Consider the following 15,142-nt stretch of genomic DNA (forward strand, 5'->3'; position numbering starts at 1 on the left):
ACTATGTGATTTCCTAAATACATGCAGAAAAGTCAATACCTTCTTAAAACTTTTTAAAAGATAAACTATAGAAGTACAAAATAAGAGAGAAATTTAACACAAGGATATCTACTGAAATCGATAGTAAACATGCTATTTATGTAAGATAAGAGATGCGATCATTTCTGCTCAACTTTTTTTTTTTTTTTTTTTTTGGGAGATGGAGTCCCGCTCTGTCGCCCAGGCTGGAGTGCAGTGGCACAATCTTGGCTCACTGCAGCCTCCGCTTCCTGGGTTCAAGCAATTCTACTGCCTCAGCCTCTCGAGTAGCTGGGACTACAGGTGCCTGCCACCCCGCCTTGCTATTTTTTGAATTTTTAGTAGAGACAGATTTCACTATGTTGACCAGGGTGGTCTTGAACTCCTGACCTCGGACGATCCATCAGCCTTGGCCTCCCAAAGGTCTGGGATTACAGGCGTGAGCCACCATGCCTAGCCTGTTCAACTTCTAGGATAGATTTTGGCCAAAGAGAAGACCAAAAAAAAAACTGGGAAGCATTAGGTTAAAAAAAAAAAAAAAAAAAAAAAAAAGATAAATGAACCATCATCTCTATATGATGTGATTATTCCTATACAAAATCTAGGAAAGGATGGTGAGGACACAATAAATGTGTCCTCTTCTATCTTAGTAACAACTGTTTGGAAATGTAATGAAAAAATAGGTATTGAGAAATACATTACCCAAATTCTATGATATCATCATGTAAAAAATAAATTTCATCTTATACATGAGTGGAAAGACTTAGGAAAGTTTAAATTCAGCTATTCACCTAAATCAAAAAATTCAAGAAAATCCTCTCAAAATTATAACATGGTATATTTTCTCAGTACTTGACAAGCTAACTCAAACTTACATGCAAGAACAAAAAGTATAGATTAGAAAGACTATTTGGAAGACAAAAAAAGACTGAGGAGAAGAAGACAACACATCACAAATTGTAGCAATTAAAATTAGTAAGGCATTTTGCACAGATTAACTGATAGAAAATCAAAAAGTCCAGGAAAAAATAGATATGGAAACTTGCTTTAAGAAAAAATATATTTTAAATATTTGGAGAAAGGATGAACTATCAAATAAGTTGTCTATCCATACAGAATATCCCTACCTCTTACTAAACACATTCAAGGAGAAATGGGCAAGACTTGGTCATTCATGTGAAAAGTAAGTATGAAACACAGATTTTTGTTTTGAATACACTCCCTTAATTAAATGAAAATAATTCATCAGCGAGTTCCTTTGCTTCAATTAAATTATGTAAACTTTCTAATGCACTTCAGAATTATTTTTTTCTACAGTGATTTGTACTCTGCAGTTTCACTACCGATGAATAATTTTGAATTGTATAGTATATGATTCATAATAGCAACTTCATCTAGAACACTGATCTGGGAAGAAGATAAGCTAGATTTTATTTTATTATTTACTTACTTATTTAGAGACAGGGTGTCACTCTGTTGCCCAGTCTGAAGTAGAGTGACACAATCACAGCTCACTGCAGCCTCAACCTCCTAGGCCCAAGCAATCCTCCCACCTCAGCCTCTTAAGTAGATGGGACTATGGGCACCTGCCACCATGCCTAGCTAATTTTTGTATTTTTTTATATAGAGGAGGTTTTGCCATGTTGGCCAGGCTGGTCAGGAACTCCTGGGATCAAGAGATCCATTCATCTCAGCTTCCAAAGTGCCGGTATTATAGGTGTGAACCATCACACCTGGCTACTAGATTTTATATTGTAGTGTGATTCATACAATGCTATGGAATTAAATATTTTTGTGAAATCTCTGGCAAAAAATAAGCACAATTTGTAGTCACTGTGGCTGATATGTATTGCAATGGTTGTGGACGATTGGGTGTATTAGGAGAAACCCACCAAGATCCAGCACATGGCTAATACCCACCTCCCTACCAATAGCATTCTGTCTTGATTTCCATGGAAGCAAATCGCCACTTCCCACACCCCTGACACAGATGTAACAATACTGTCACCAGCAAGAAATGACAGCTTAAATGGTCTTTCATTAAGCAAAATCTCACTTTAAATGTTTGGTGCCTTTTCTAGATCCAGAACGCATTGGGTTTTGGGTATAGAAAAAGGCAAAAAGATGGAAGAGAGGATCGTTCTCAAAAATCAGGAATTTGGAAATCAACTCTAAACTGTCCTGTAGAGAGAGAAAAAGTCTTTGTCTTTTGGGTATTTGTTTTCCAGTATGAATTCTGATATAGCTACTTAAATTTATATTGCTCTCACCCATTTATGTATTAGTGATAAATGTTATATTCTTACACTTGAGTAATGGACTCCTCTGACTCAAACAATCAGTTTGCATATTGGTTTTTGGCTCTTAGCCTTATAAAATACCATCTTGTTTATGCCTAGGAGGGATTCAAGCAAATTCATTATACATTTTCCATATCTTAAGGTTAAAGTATTTGTTATTTGTTTTATTGCACAGTTTTAAGAGTTGCATCTTTTCTTTGGCTTTTGTTTTATTGGAAGAGTGACGGTATTCTCTCATACTAGAAAAGTTTCAGCTGTTATATTGATGATTACCTGGTACATTTCTGCAGCTTTTTAAACTATATTGCTGTCTTTTAAGATCAAAACTATACAGATCATGAGGAAAACCACAAAAGGGAATACAAGAACCAGAGCTTAGCCATTGGGGCAGGAGATCTCTGTAGCCAGTAATATTTGTAAATATTATGGAAAATACCTTTAAGAATAACCAGAATTCAGTTGTCTCACAAGAAACTTCAATTATTCTGTACTTTACAACCCTACCCTAAAATATGCAAAATGCGCACATGAGGTTTCATGCACAATGCTCTAGACACCTGCATTGGACATGCTTAATTAACATCCCATAAGGTTAAGCCTAGGGAATTGAGGAGCATAAGTCACTTTTTGCTGTACCTTTAAGACCTGGGTAAGAAAGGACACAAAACACTGGAGGAATAATCATGGTTAAGGAAGAAAATAAATAAATAAAAAGGTACTCATTGCTAAAAACTCATGTTTACTGCAGATGGATTTTATATTTGACTGGATAATGTGATTCCCGGGGTGGAAATCAACTAACAGATGGAATTTGATAGACTCTCCAATGTTAAGGTGATCAGACTTAAGAACTAAACCAAGCAGGAATAACAGAAACTTTCATAAATTCAAGCAATAAAACATACTAATAAATTTGTCTCTTGCTGTGTTAGACTTCAGGCGACTCATAGAAAGGACTAAATTTTAACACAGAGCAATATATAGTCACAGGAGATGAAAATTAGGCAAGAGTTAATGATAATTTTGTTTCTATAATTAAACAGCTTAAAATGCAATGATAGTAACTATACAAATCTAAATAAAAATAAGTAGTAAGAGAATTAATCAAACTCACTATTTATCCTTTTACTACATTTTGGAAACAATAAGCTGTGGGGATTCCAAAAGCAGGGAGGGTGAGAGGGAGAAAAGGTTGACAGATTACCTATTGGATACAATGTTCACTATTTGGGTGATGGGTATGTTACCAAAATGCCAGAGTTCAGTCTAGGTCCCATTGCTCACTGGAGAGAAAGCAAATCATCTAGACAATGAGTGTTTCCTGGAATGGAGGCTTTATTAAAGTGCTGCAGCCGAAGAGAAGTGAGATCAGACTCAAATCCATCTCTTCAACGAACTAAAATTAAGGGTTAATATAGTTGGGAATAAATGTAACCATGTTTGAGAAAACAGGAATTAGGGAGTGGAAAGAAAGAGGAGTTAGTTAACAAGAAGCAGGTAGCTGGTTATGTAGTCATGATGAGTGAGGGGTCTGGTGTCTCACTGTCCAAATGTGGTGATCTGGTAAGTTTCAGTTCCTTGATATTATTTGGGAGTCCTGATGGTTGATTTCCTAAGAAAGGAACTCAGATAAGACAAATCCAAGTTTCTCAAGTTTTAAGACTTAGGATAGTAAACTTCTATGTTTATTCAAAAGAAACGAAAAGTATCAGCTCTATCAGAAAATTGGGCCAGTTTCAAGTACACTAGAAGCCCAATGCCCACTATTTCACAACATACCCATGTAAAAAAACATGCACATGTAACCTCTGAATGTAAAATTTTAAAAAATAAAAAAAATAAAAATAGAAGGTTTTAAAAAATTGTATGTTTTCTTTGGATTGTATTTTTTCAGTCTTAGAAATTAAAGGAAGTAGGTGATAGGAAAGTGACTCTAAACTTCTAATTACATACTCTGGTTATATTTTGGTCTCCTTTGCCTGCCTCCTCCACCTCCAGCTTGCTCATATGTGCTTGCTTGCTCACTTGCTCTCTTGCACTCTCTCTCTCTCTCTCTGGAGCTCTCTCCAAATCTCCCTCTTCCTGCCCCTCCCTCCCTCTTCCAACCCACTCTCTCATCCAGAAGTAGTGAAGGAGTCTAGATTTGGTTAATGTAGCCTGTCCTTGCTCTTTTGTTGTTGTGACAATTATTCCTGTTTATCTTTCCAAATTTAAACTTCAAGGATTCAATGATCCCTAGCTGCCTGATTCTTAAAGCAAATTTCCAAAGGAATATTGCTGTAATCCTTCATCCAAATGACCTCACAACTGGGAGAGCCGAGGTAGAAAGTTGAATTAATACCAGGACCTGTGGTTCAGTCTGAAGAGGCCACAAAGGCTTTTGTTCCTATTTAGTCTCTTCGAAACTAGATGCCACAAAGGCTTTTGTTCGTATTTAGTCTCTTGGAAACTAGATGCCACAAACAATCTTTTTTATTTTTGGTAGTCAGTGCAGTAAAACATAGTGTCTGAAAATGTTTAAATTCCTTAAACTATACAATCGGTGACAAAGAAAACTGATGTGGTGATTCTTTCATTTTTTGTGGGTCACAGCAGACAAGAACTTTTGGTAAAGACTAAGGGGGTAGAAGAGGGACAAAGTGTCTAGGAGGAGAATTTATAGATCCCACCAAAATTTCCATCTCTATTGATCATCTGCCATGTCACCTGCTATACTCCGAAGTGTGAGCACTGTCATTTTTCCCTGTTAGGTGATTTTGGTCACAAACTGGAAAAGTACAGCATTTAGGGAGATCGAAAAGGAAAAGTTAAAGAAGGGGCTTGAAAATAAGGGAGAAGGATCTGCAAAACAACGAGGCAACTAGAACAGGCCACCCTGGAGGAGTCATGTGCATGGTTTTTACTGTTGGGTTGTTATTTGTTTCTACTCTTATTAAATTATCTGTTTTAAAAATCTGATTTAACTTATCTGTATATATTAAATCTAAAATAATTTTAAGTGCATATTCAATATGTTAAACATATAATTTTATGACAATGACTTCTGGTGAATCATTTATTGCCTTTCTGCAAAATCTTTTAGTTACAAATACATGAATATGAATACCCAAGACTATGACAAATGAGAACTATTATTTCACATTTCAAATGAATGTCCGTTCCATTCTTGGCTGCATAGTTCATTGCCAGAAATTACTATTAACTCTAGCCCTCTAGTTCTAAACTCCCTTTTCTCTCAAAAATCCTAAAAGGTGGCTGAAGGTAGAATTATATAATACTTTGAAGTCCTTTACAGTCCTGATATTGAAAGTCTACTCACTCATACTTTTTAATTCAACAGATATTTATTGTGAGTGGACTATTTGCAGATCAATATATCACATATTGGAGACATAATAGCAAACAAGACATAGATGTTATAGATCAGGAAGACAAAAATAGAGAAGCAAATATTAATAAGTTATGGCAACCACTATAATAGATTACAACAAAGTAATTTGGTTTAATACTATAATACAAGGAAGGAGGAATAAGGTAGAAGTCCCAATTTAAATATAATGGTTAAAGAAGCTGAAGAGATAGTATTTAAATTGAGACCTGAAGGATCAGAAGTCATCCGTGCGAAGAACGAGGAGAGAAGCCTACAGAAAGGCTCATAGATTCTATTCTCTGCACAGTTCATTTACTGTTTAACATCCAAATGCCTTCACTCTAGGTCTGGATTATTGCTGCCTCAATCTGGCCCATAAATTCCTAACATAGAGGTTATGAACAATTTTTGTGAGGCTGTACAATTCTCTAGGAATAATGCAGACTTTTACAATTTTGTAGACCTTTTGAGGGTATGAGTATATGGGCATTTTCCTGAATAGACCCCTAGCTCTTGCCACATTTTCAGATGGTTCAGATACCCTCAAATGGTTAAGAACCCTTTTCATATTAACTTTCTTCCATTCTGTTTGTATATCGTGTGTTTGTTTTTCCATGTTCTCTCATTTCTTTATCTACTCTAATTCCATTAAATCTTCTCCCTGGGCTACTTGACTTGAGAGAGGCGGATTTGGGGACATTAATTTAAAAGTCATATTTTGGTAATAAAAAATACAGACAACTTCTCTATATAAAATTAGACAATGATATGATTTTATTTAAAATTCCGATCCAGGAAGTACCTGTGCAGGTATGTTATATGGGTATATTGTGTAATGCTGGTGTTTGGGCTTCTAGTGAACATATCACCTAAATAGTGAACATAGTACCAAATAGGTAGTTTTTTTTTAACCTCAACCCTACTTCCATTCTCCTACATTTTAGATCCCCCAGTGTCTATTCCTTCTGTCTTTATGTTCACGTATACCCATTGTTTAGCTCCCACTTATAAGTGAGAATATATAGTGTTTAATTTTCTGTTTGAGTTATTCCTGTAGGATAATGGCCCGCAGTTCCATCCATGTTGCTACCAAGGACATAGTTTTATTCTTTTTAATGACTTCATAGTATTCCATGGTGTATTTATACCACATTTTCTTTATCCAGTCAACCACTGACGGACACTTAGGTTGCTTACATGACTTTGCTATTGTGAATAGTGCAGCAATAAACATAAGAGTGCAGGTATCATTTTGATAAAATCATTTATTTTCCCTTGGGTAGATACCCAATAGTGGGGTTGCTAGGATGAATAGTAGTTTTATCTTTATTTGTTTTAGAATTATCCATATTGTTTTCCATAGGGGGTTGAACTAATTTCCATTCCCACCAACAGTGTATAAGTGTCTCCTTTTCTCCACATTTTTGCCAACATGTTTTTTTTTACTTTTTAATAATAGTTATTCTATTTGGTATAAGATGGTATCTTATTGTGGTTTTAATTTGCATCGCTTAGATGATTATTGTTAAGCATTTTTTATATGTTTGCTGCCATTTTTATGTCCTTTTGAGAAGTGTCTGTTCATGTCCTTTGCCCACTTTTTAATGGATTTGTTTTTTTTTTAATGTTGATTTGTTTAGATTATTTGTAGATTCTGGATGTTAGTTCTTTTTTGGATGGTTAGTTTGCAAAAGTTTTCTCTCATTCTGCAGGCTGCCCATTTACTCTGTTGATTGTTTCTCTTGCTGAACAGAAGCTCTTTTGTATAATTTGTCTATTTTTATTGTTGTCGCATTTGCTTTTGAGGTCTTAGTCATAAATTCTTTACCTGGGTCAATGTCCAGAAGAGTTTTTCCTAAGTTTTATTCTAGGATTTTTAATGGTTCAGGTCTTACACTGAAGTCTGTAATCCATCTTGAGCTAGTTTTTTATATCGTGAGAAATAGGGGTCATTTCACTTTTCTTCATATAGCTAGCCAGGTGTTTTTAGCACCATTTATTGAATAAGATGTCCTTTCCCCATTGTTCGTTTTTGTCAGCTTTGTCAAAGACCAGATGGCTGTAGGTATGTGGCTGTATTTCTGGGTTCTGTCTTCCGTTCTGTTGATCGATGTGTCTATTTTTGTACCAGTTCCATGGTGTTTTGGTTACTATAGCCTTGAAGTATAGTTTGAAGTCAGGTAATGTGATGCCTCTGTCTTTGTTGTTTTTGCTTAGGTTTGGTTTGGCTACTTGGGCTCTTTTTGGGTTCCATATGAATTTTTGAATTGCTCTTGCTAAATCTGTGAAAAATGGCATTGGTTATTTGATAGGGATCATATTTAATCTGTAAATTGCTTAAGAAAGTAGGGTCATTTTAATGAGATTGATTATTCCTATTCATGAGCATGGGATGTTTTCTATATGTTTGTGACATCTGTGATTTCTTTCATCAGTGTTTTATACTTCTTGTTGTAGAGGTCTTTCACCTTTTTGGTTTAAAGTATTTCTAGGTATTTTTGTGGCTGTTTTAAATGCGATTGAGTTATTGGTTTGGTTCTCAGCTCGAAAATGGTGGATGTATAGAAATGGAATTGATTTTTGTGTATTAATTTTGTATCTTGAAAATTTATTGAAATCATTTATCAGATCTAGGAGTCTTTTGGAAGAATCTTCAGAGTTTTCTAGATATAAGATCATTTTGTCAGAAAACGGAGATAATTTGACTTTCTCTCTTCCAATTTAGATGCCTTTTATTTCTTTCTCTAGCCAGATTACTCTGGCCAGTATTTCCACTACTATTTTAAATAGGAGTGGTAAAAGTGTACATTCTTATTTTGTTTCTGTTCTTAGTGGGAATGCTTTCAGCTTTTCCCCATTCAGTATGGGTTCCTTGGTTGTTAATAGCTTTTGTGTGGTGGCTTTCTCAAATACTGCTTTGCTGTAGTGATATACTGGACATATGAGCCAACACACTATCTCCTGTGGGGCTATTCCATGGGGCTTTGAGTTTCTCAGGCATCCATCTCTGCAGACTTTCTGGTTTCCTTTTCCACACCCCAGCTACTTCACATGGGCTCTCTGATAGGTCCTGGCTCAGTTTTCCATTTAAAGCATGACCATTCACCTGCAACTCTGATTTATTTTCTTTTGTGTATGTGTATGTGTTTGTTTGTTTTCATTTTTAGACAGGGTCTTGCTCTGTTGCCCAGCTTGGATTGCGGTGGTGCAATCTTTCATCACTGCAGCTTCTCCCTCCCAAGCTCAAGCAATCCTTCCACTTCAGCCTCCCAAGTAGCTGGGACTGCAGGCATACATCAGCACACTCAGGTAATTTTTGTACATTTGTACAGATGGGGCTTCTACATGCTGCCCAGGCAGGTCTAGAATTCCTGGACTGAAGCAATCCACCTACCTTGACCTCCCAAAGTGCTGGGATTACAGGCGTGAGCCACTGTACTTGGTCATCTTTGTCTTTCTGAGATAGCTGGCATCCACTGTCCCAAGTTAGCCCTCTTGGGGAAACAACAACAACAACAAAAAAACTCATGTTTTTTTTAAGCTTTTATAATTCTGTCTCCTGACACAATATTTTTCACTTTTCATACATTTCATACACTTCATACATTTTGAAGTAAAGACATGCACACTCATTATACAAAGTTAGCCTGAAAGAATAAAATCTTAAATCAACCTATCAAAACCATTTACAAATTTTTTTTGTTAAAACCATAAAATGTTAGTAAAAAATAAACATTTTATACTAAAAAAATAGTGGTACAATGTTGGATTTCTTCTTGACAGATACAGAAACATTTTTTTTTTCTTTATAATAATGAACATATGAAGTGAAATATATTTTCCATTGTACACTTGAATTGTTTACTCATTTATTAAAGCCTCATGTTATTACATGGTACTTTACCATTAATCATACCTAGATTATATCTAGAGTGTAATTTAAAGGAACTTCTATGCTCTGAAAATATTATATGGATTATGTATTTTCTAATCCATATTTTCTTAACATTCTAAAGAAAATCTAAATCAGTAACTGCTTTCAAAGCATAATTGTCTCACCAAATTTTATAGATTAATGATCACATTTAAACATAATGTGAAACCACTTATTTATTTATGAAATACTTTTTCTACTTCAAAATTACATTTTAAATAATTTTTAGACATGACAATGTTAGACAGGAAACACCACCAATGATGATAGTAGGGATATAATTTATAGTATTAGTGGACTGCTCTGTGCCCTTTGGGGAAAAAATGCCCTGGGGTAAAGTTATGAGAGGGGAACATACATAATTTGTGCCAGTAAAACTTATCTTCCCCCTGTATTTGGGGGAAAACATTTAAAAACATAGATACTTGGAAAATGACTGAATGTATGGAAAAAACCTAATGGTTGCATATTAGAGTTAAATATATGTAACATGTTGTACAAAAGAAACTGTATATTGGAACATGTCTCTAAAACTCACATCACAGTGAAATCTTTCCCATAAAGGAAGAAAAGAAAAAATGGAGCCCCATAAAATCTTCTCCAGAATAAAGTATAATACATCATGCCCTAAATTTTTGCATAGCCTCCTTGGATGTTCTGATATTCAGAGTGTTTAATTTTATGTTCTTTAACCCCAATCGCTGAAATATAGAACACAGAATTATATTTTTCAGCCATTATTAAACTTTCAGTTCAATTAATTCTTATACTTAGTCAAATAGGAATTATAACAGTGCTCAAGAGAGGACTTTGATAAATCTGGTTTTGGATCTTAGAACTGAGTTTAGAGAGACCGATTATCATAAAGGACTATATTGAATTTATAGGGTTTTTTGGGGTTTATTTGTCTAGGCAAATATTAATCTATTTTTATCATCAGAATGGAACTTCATGTTAATAAGCAAGGAGGGTAACAGAGTAAATAAGTACCAATTGTATTGTTTCCTCTTTTGTCTTCCTTTGCTCCCTTGTACTTCACCTAGTACTTCACTTACTCACTACCCTATTGCTGTCCTGTTGGAATGATTTTCATACTGATCCTAGGAGACAACTCATTGTCTTTACAGAGAGAGTTGCCCTATGACTGGGCATGCCATTTGGACATACTTTTCCAAACTTGTCATGCCTGTTACAGTAGTTCTGTGATATTGTGGTGTCTTATTTATCACTGCTCTTTACTGTGTTTTTTCCTGTCCTCTTCCTTCCTCTCTTCTTTTGAAAATATCACATTTTAGTAAAGAGCTCAAGGTCTCAATTCTGGAATAAAACTTCAGGAGTTAAAATTATAACCCCCAAATTTACCAGTTGGGTGACTTTTAAGAAGTTATTTAACCTCTTTATTTCTCAGTCTCCCCATCTATAAAATGACCCTATTAATTTTATTTACTATGTAGCAGTTTAAGATTAGTAAATGAAAAAATACAGGTATGTATTAAATGTATAGCTCATAATAAGCACTCCATAAACATTAGTTATTACTTATTAAAGTTTAGAGGTGATAGTTAGAGGCTAATAGTGACCTGAGAGAGACCTTGAGGCATATAAGTAATACATTTTTAACTCTATATTATTTCTGCCATCTGGTTTGATTTGGGTTTTTAAATGAAAATATGTAAGAACAGGGAAGACATTCTTTCTCTCTGTCATTTACCGACTTATTGGGAGGAATTGAATGGTTTTATATTTAATCTTTATCTAAAGCAATCTGTACGGTTTATCTGATCTGTATTTTTTTATTCCTAATCAATACCTGGAAGCATTTAGACATCAGCAGACATTGGGGTTTGTGTTTGTAGTTTTCAATAATCAGATCAGTCCACTCTAACTCCTTTAGTTTATTGTTTCATTGAACTACAGAGATGATTAAAACTGAGTTATGTTCTTAACAATGTGACTAAACATGCCTCAGTTGTTATAATTAAATTTCCATTATATTCTATGTGTTGGATTTGGAAATAAATGTATTCGACCTGTAACAGTTTATTGGAAAAAGTGTTATATTTCAGGCTTGGATTAGTATTTTCTTTAATGTTTGGTTGTTGCCAATTTAACTTTGGCAACATTTATCAATAAATATAGCAAGTAGTAATATTAATGGGTTAAATATTGATTGTTCAAGGTTGGCCTTTCTTTTAATCAATTAAGGAGCAGTTATTGAACAACCTTCAGCTTAATCAATGCCTTGCTCGCTGCCTTCATGTGGTCCCTCTTTCCCTGCCCTAGTAGCATCCATTTGTGTTTGTTTATTCTGTTTGAACTTTATGAAAAGCTATTTCACAGTAGCTTATTGTTTGTATAATATTTAGTATATTGAAGTCAAAAAGAGTATTTTTTCTACAACCTATTCCATGCTTTTGCCCCTTTATATTGAACAATCTAGAAACTCCAGGATTATTTTCTTTGCTTCTTTGGGAAAGCTCCAAATTTCTGATTCAGTTACTTGGATCTCCATTTAGGCTTAAATGATTCACCAGCTAATTAACACAGCTGAGTAATGATAATATTAATCTTGAAAGGCCTTTTGGGGGCATTGTAAAAGTAAACTCCAGATTTTTAGAGTAGCTGTACTGAGATAAGATTACAGATCTCTTATTTAACCTGTGTTGGAATGATTGTTAATGTTCTGCACTGTTGGTATTGTTATGATGTTATATTTTACATAAATATATAATATTGTATATAAAAATCAACATGAAACTATAGAAACATAATTATCACTGTATGTGTGTATAATTTTCATTCTCTGCATATCTGTATCATACATTAATATATTTAAAAATTAATATTTTTAAAAATGAGGTATTTCTTACATGAATTACAGCAAGGTGCCTAATTACTTCATTTTCCCATCTACATCTCTCAATGTCATCTAATATATCTGTTAAACAAAAAAAGAGGGTTACTTAGAATATCAACTGCAGAATAACCATCTATGCTACCACCAGATGTTACCACATTTATGAAAGTAAAACTTTTAAGGAAAACAAAACATTTTTAATGTTTACTTCTTTTATATTTCAACATTGTCCATTAAAATTCTTATCAGGAAATGGAGATAGATAAAATGCAATACTTGCGTTGTTTTTTCTTTTTGGAAATAGAATAAATCTGTGCCCTTAGGCACTCTTCTTCAAGTTTCTCACTTGGGCCATGATTATACAGATTCTATTTAAACAATGAAATGCTTGTATTACATACATTTAATAACCAGTAATCATGCACAATATGTGTATATATACGTATATATATATGTATATATATATGTGTATATATATGTATATATGTATATATATGTATATATGTATATATATATGTATATATATGTATATATATATGTATATATATATGTATATATGAGACATGATTTACATCCGATTCACCTGTCTTTTGCCAACATCTAGTATTGAGACTAACACATCGTCGGTGCTAAATGTTTGTAGAATGTTGTTAACTTTTACAGTACGTGTAATGCAAAATAGCTATACAGATATACACAGTTAAGAATAAACTATATGTAATTTACAGTTACAGTTGTGTAAAGTATGCTGTACTTGGTTTTGGCATGTGAGAAATTTCTTCTGGCTGTTCAAAACCTTTTGCAATTCTAAAATGCTTATCTTGAAAATTCTTACTGAACTAATGGGAACACTTGAATTTCTGATCAGTATTGGGGAATTCAGTGTAATTGTACTAGAGTTTAATTGTGATGTGTTCTTCAAACCATAATTGTTTTATATTACTGTAGTGCCTGGGAATAATCAGAACCATAGCCATTTTATAACAAAATACTGCAGTGATATGCTAGAGCCAACTCACATTGGATTGCAAGAATGGGTGGCTAGTATCTCTTCCCAATTCCATGTCAATAGATTTCACATTGGTGGCTTCAAAAGAGCCAAACCGGGAGTATTTCCTCAAGAAAATGGGCAAAAGCTACAAATCAGGGCTTTTTTTGTTCCCCAGAAAGCCAGCTTTTAAACCTTTGTTAGCTCATCACTGGAAATATCTAACAACTCAAACATGCTCAATTTGTTTAGGCTTTTAAAAATGGATATTTTCATTTTTCTCATTTTACATAGTAAACATTGTCTTAACACTTTTTTTTTCTGTAAGAATCTGTCGTGAAATTCTTTCAGGAAATATAAATAAGGAAAATATAAAAAGGGAACATAACTGAAATTTTAAAGAAAAGAGGATGACATGGAAATATGACAGATATAGAGAAATGCAGTACTGGAAAGACATTTTTTAGAAGTGGATCTCATGTAGAGTAATATACTAACACATGGAGCAGTGATGGATTGAAGAGTAATGTGGCACTCATGAAATTATCCTTCTGAGTTTCTCTTGAAAGCTCTTTAGGCCCTTATATCTCCTTATGAGCTTCACTAAAGAAATGCTTTAAACATATATTTGAAACCTCATTTTCCCTTAAATCCAAAAATGTCAGATTAATTTAAAGCAACTTACCTTTTAGTTTATGTTAGTTATATCTGTTAAGATATATCCATATTTTTGTAAGCTATTGAAGAGAACAGTAAACAAACATATACACCTCATATTCCTGCACTTGACTGAAATATAAATGGAATTGTTCTTTTCATGTTGGTAATTAGCAAGAGTTACCTTTAGTAATAAGAATCCCCTTAGACTGTAATTTAATAAGGCAACCTTGCATCTTCTGAATATTTCTTTGAATGGTTATTCTATGAATATTTCCCCGACACAGATGTGCTTTCAACAATAAAATGGTGATAATGATGTGGTAAAAAATATTTTATAAAATATTATGACATTATGTTGCCTTTTGGACTTCAGAAATTATTTGGAAATCTAAATAATTCTGTTTTACTTTTAATATTTGCTTATTAATATAAATGTGGCAGCCTCTGAATATGCAACAGCATGGAATGATTATAAAATGAGGTTGAGCATGTAGCTACATGATATAGATGGCTTGTAAAGATGTTTAATTACTCATACTAACACATATGTCTGGCATAACATTATTTAAGTTTGCAGGCAATGCATTGTGTGGGGGGGTGTTGAAAGTCTTGTTTTAACAGCAATATTAATTTCCATTCCATTTGGATAATTAATATGTACCAATGGTCACATCTTATGGATATTAAATATCCAGTATGTATATGGAGCAAAAAAATTAAAATAGGCTTCAGTTAAATGTCACACAAAATTTAAGTATACAGAAAAATCATATGAAGTCCAGATTCAAAAGAGGGGGTTTTAATGTTAAAACTGTATTTTAATTTTGAAAGACTGTGCTTGTTTTGTGATTTATCTCAAGAGCTTGAGCAAATAAAATTTTGGATATTATTGAATTAGAAATAGCTTAGTGTTCTTTAATAAATTTAATTTCCCATTGTAAATATTAAGCAAATTATTATTTTACATTTTCCTTTAGGGATATGTGAACTTCACATTATAATTATGTGATATATC

General features: G+C 33.6%; 1 protein-coding gene across 39 annotated transcripts in view; it reads left to right on the plus strand.

The window, feature by feature from the left end:
* PTPRD (protein tyrosine phosphatase receptor type D) overlaps positions 1-15,142 on the plus strand; it is a 2,308,100-nt gene that overhangs the window by 1,148,327 nt on the left and 1,144,631 nt on the right. For 2 of the 39 annotated variants that reach the window (XM_055092142.2, XM_055092140.3), the window contains exon 8: positions 8,856-8,997. The exons of the other annotated variants lie outside the window; for them this stretch is intronic. The gene's annotated coding sequence lies outside the window, so the exon portion shown is untranslated. The remainder of the gene's footprint in view (positions 1-8,855; positions 8,998-15,142) is intronic. 39 annotated transcript variants of the gene reach the window in all.

This window comes from Pan paniscus, chromosome 11, assembly GCF_029289425.2.
Source record: "Pan paniscus chromosome 11, NHGRI_mPanPan1-v2.0_pri, whole genome shotgun sequence".
Classification (NCBI taxonomy): domain Eukaryota; kingdom Metazoa; phylum Chordata; class Mammalia; order Primates; family Hominidae; genus Pan; species Pan paniscus.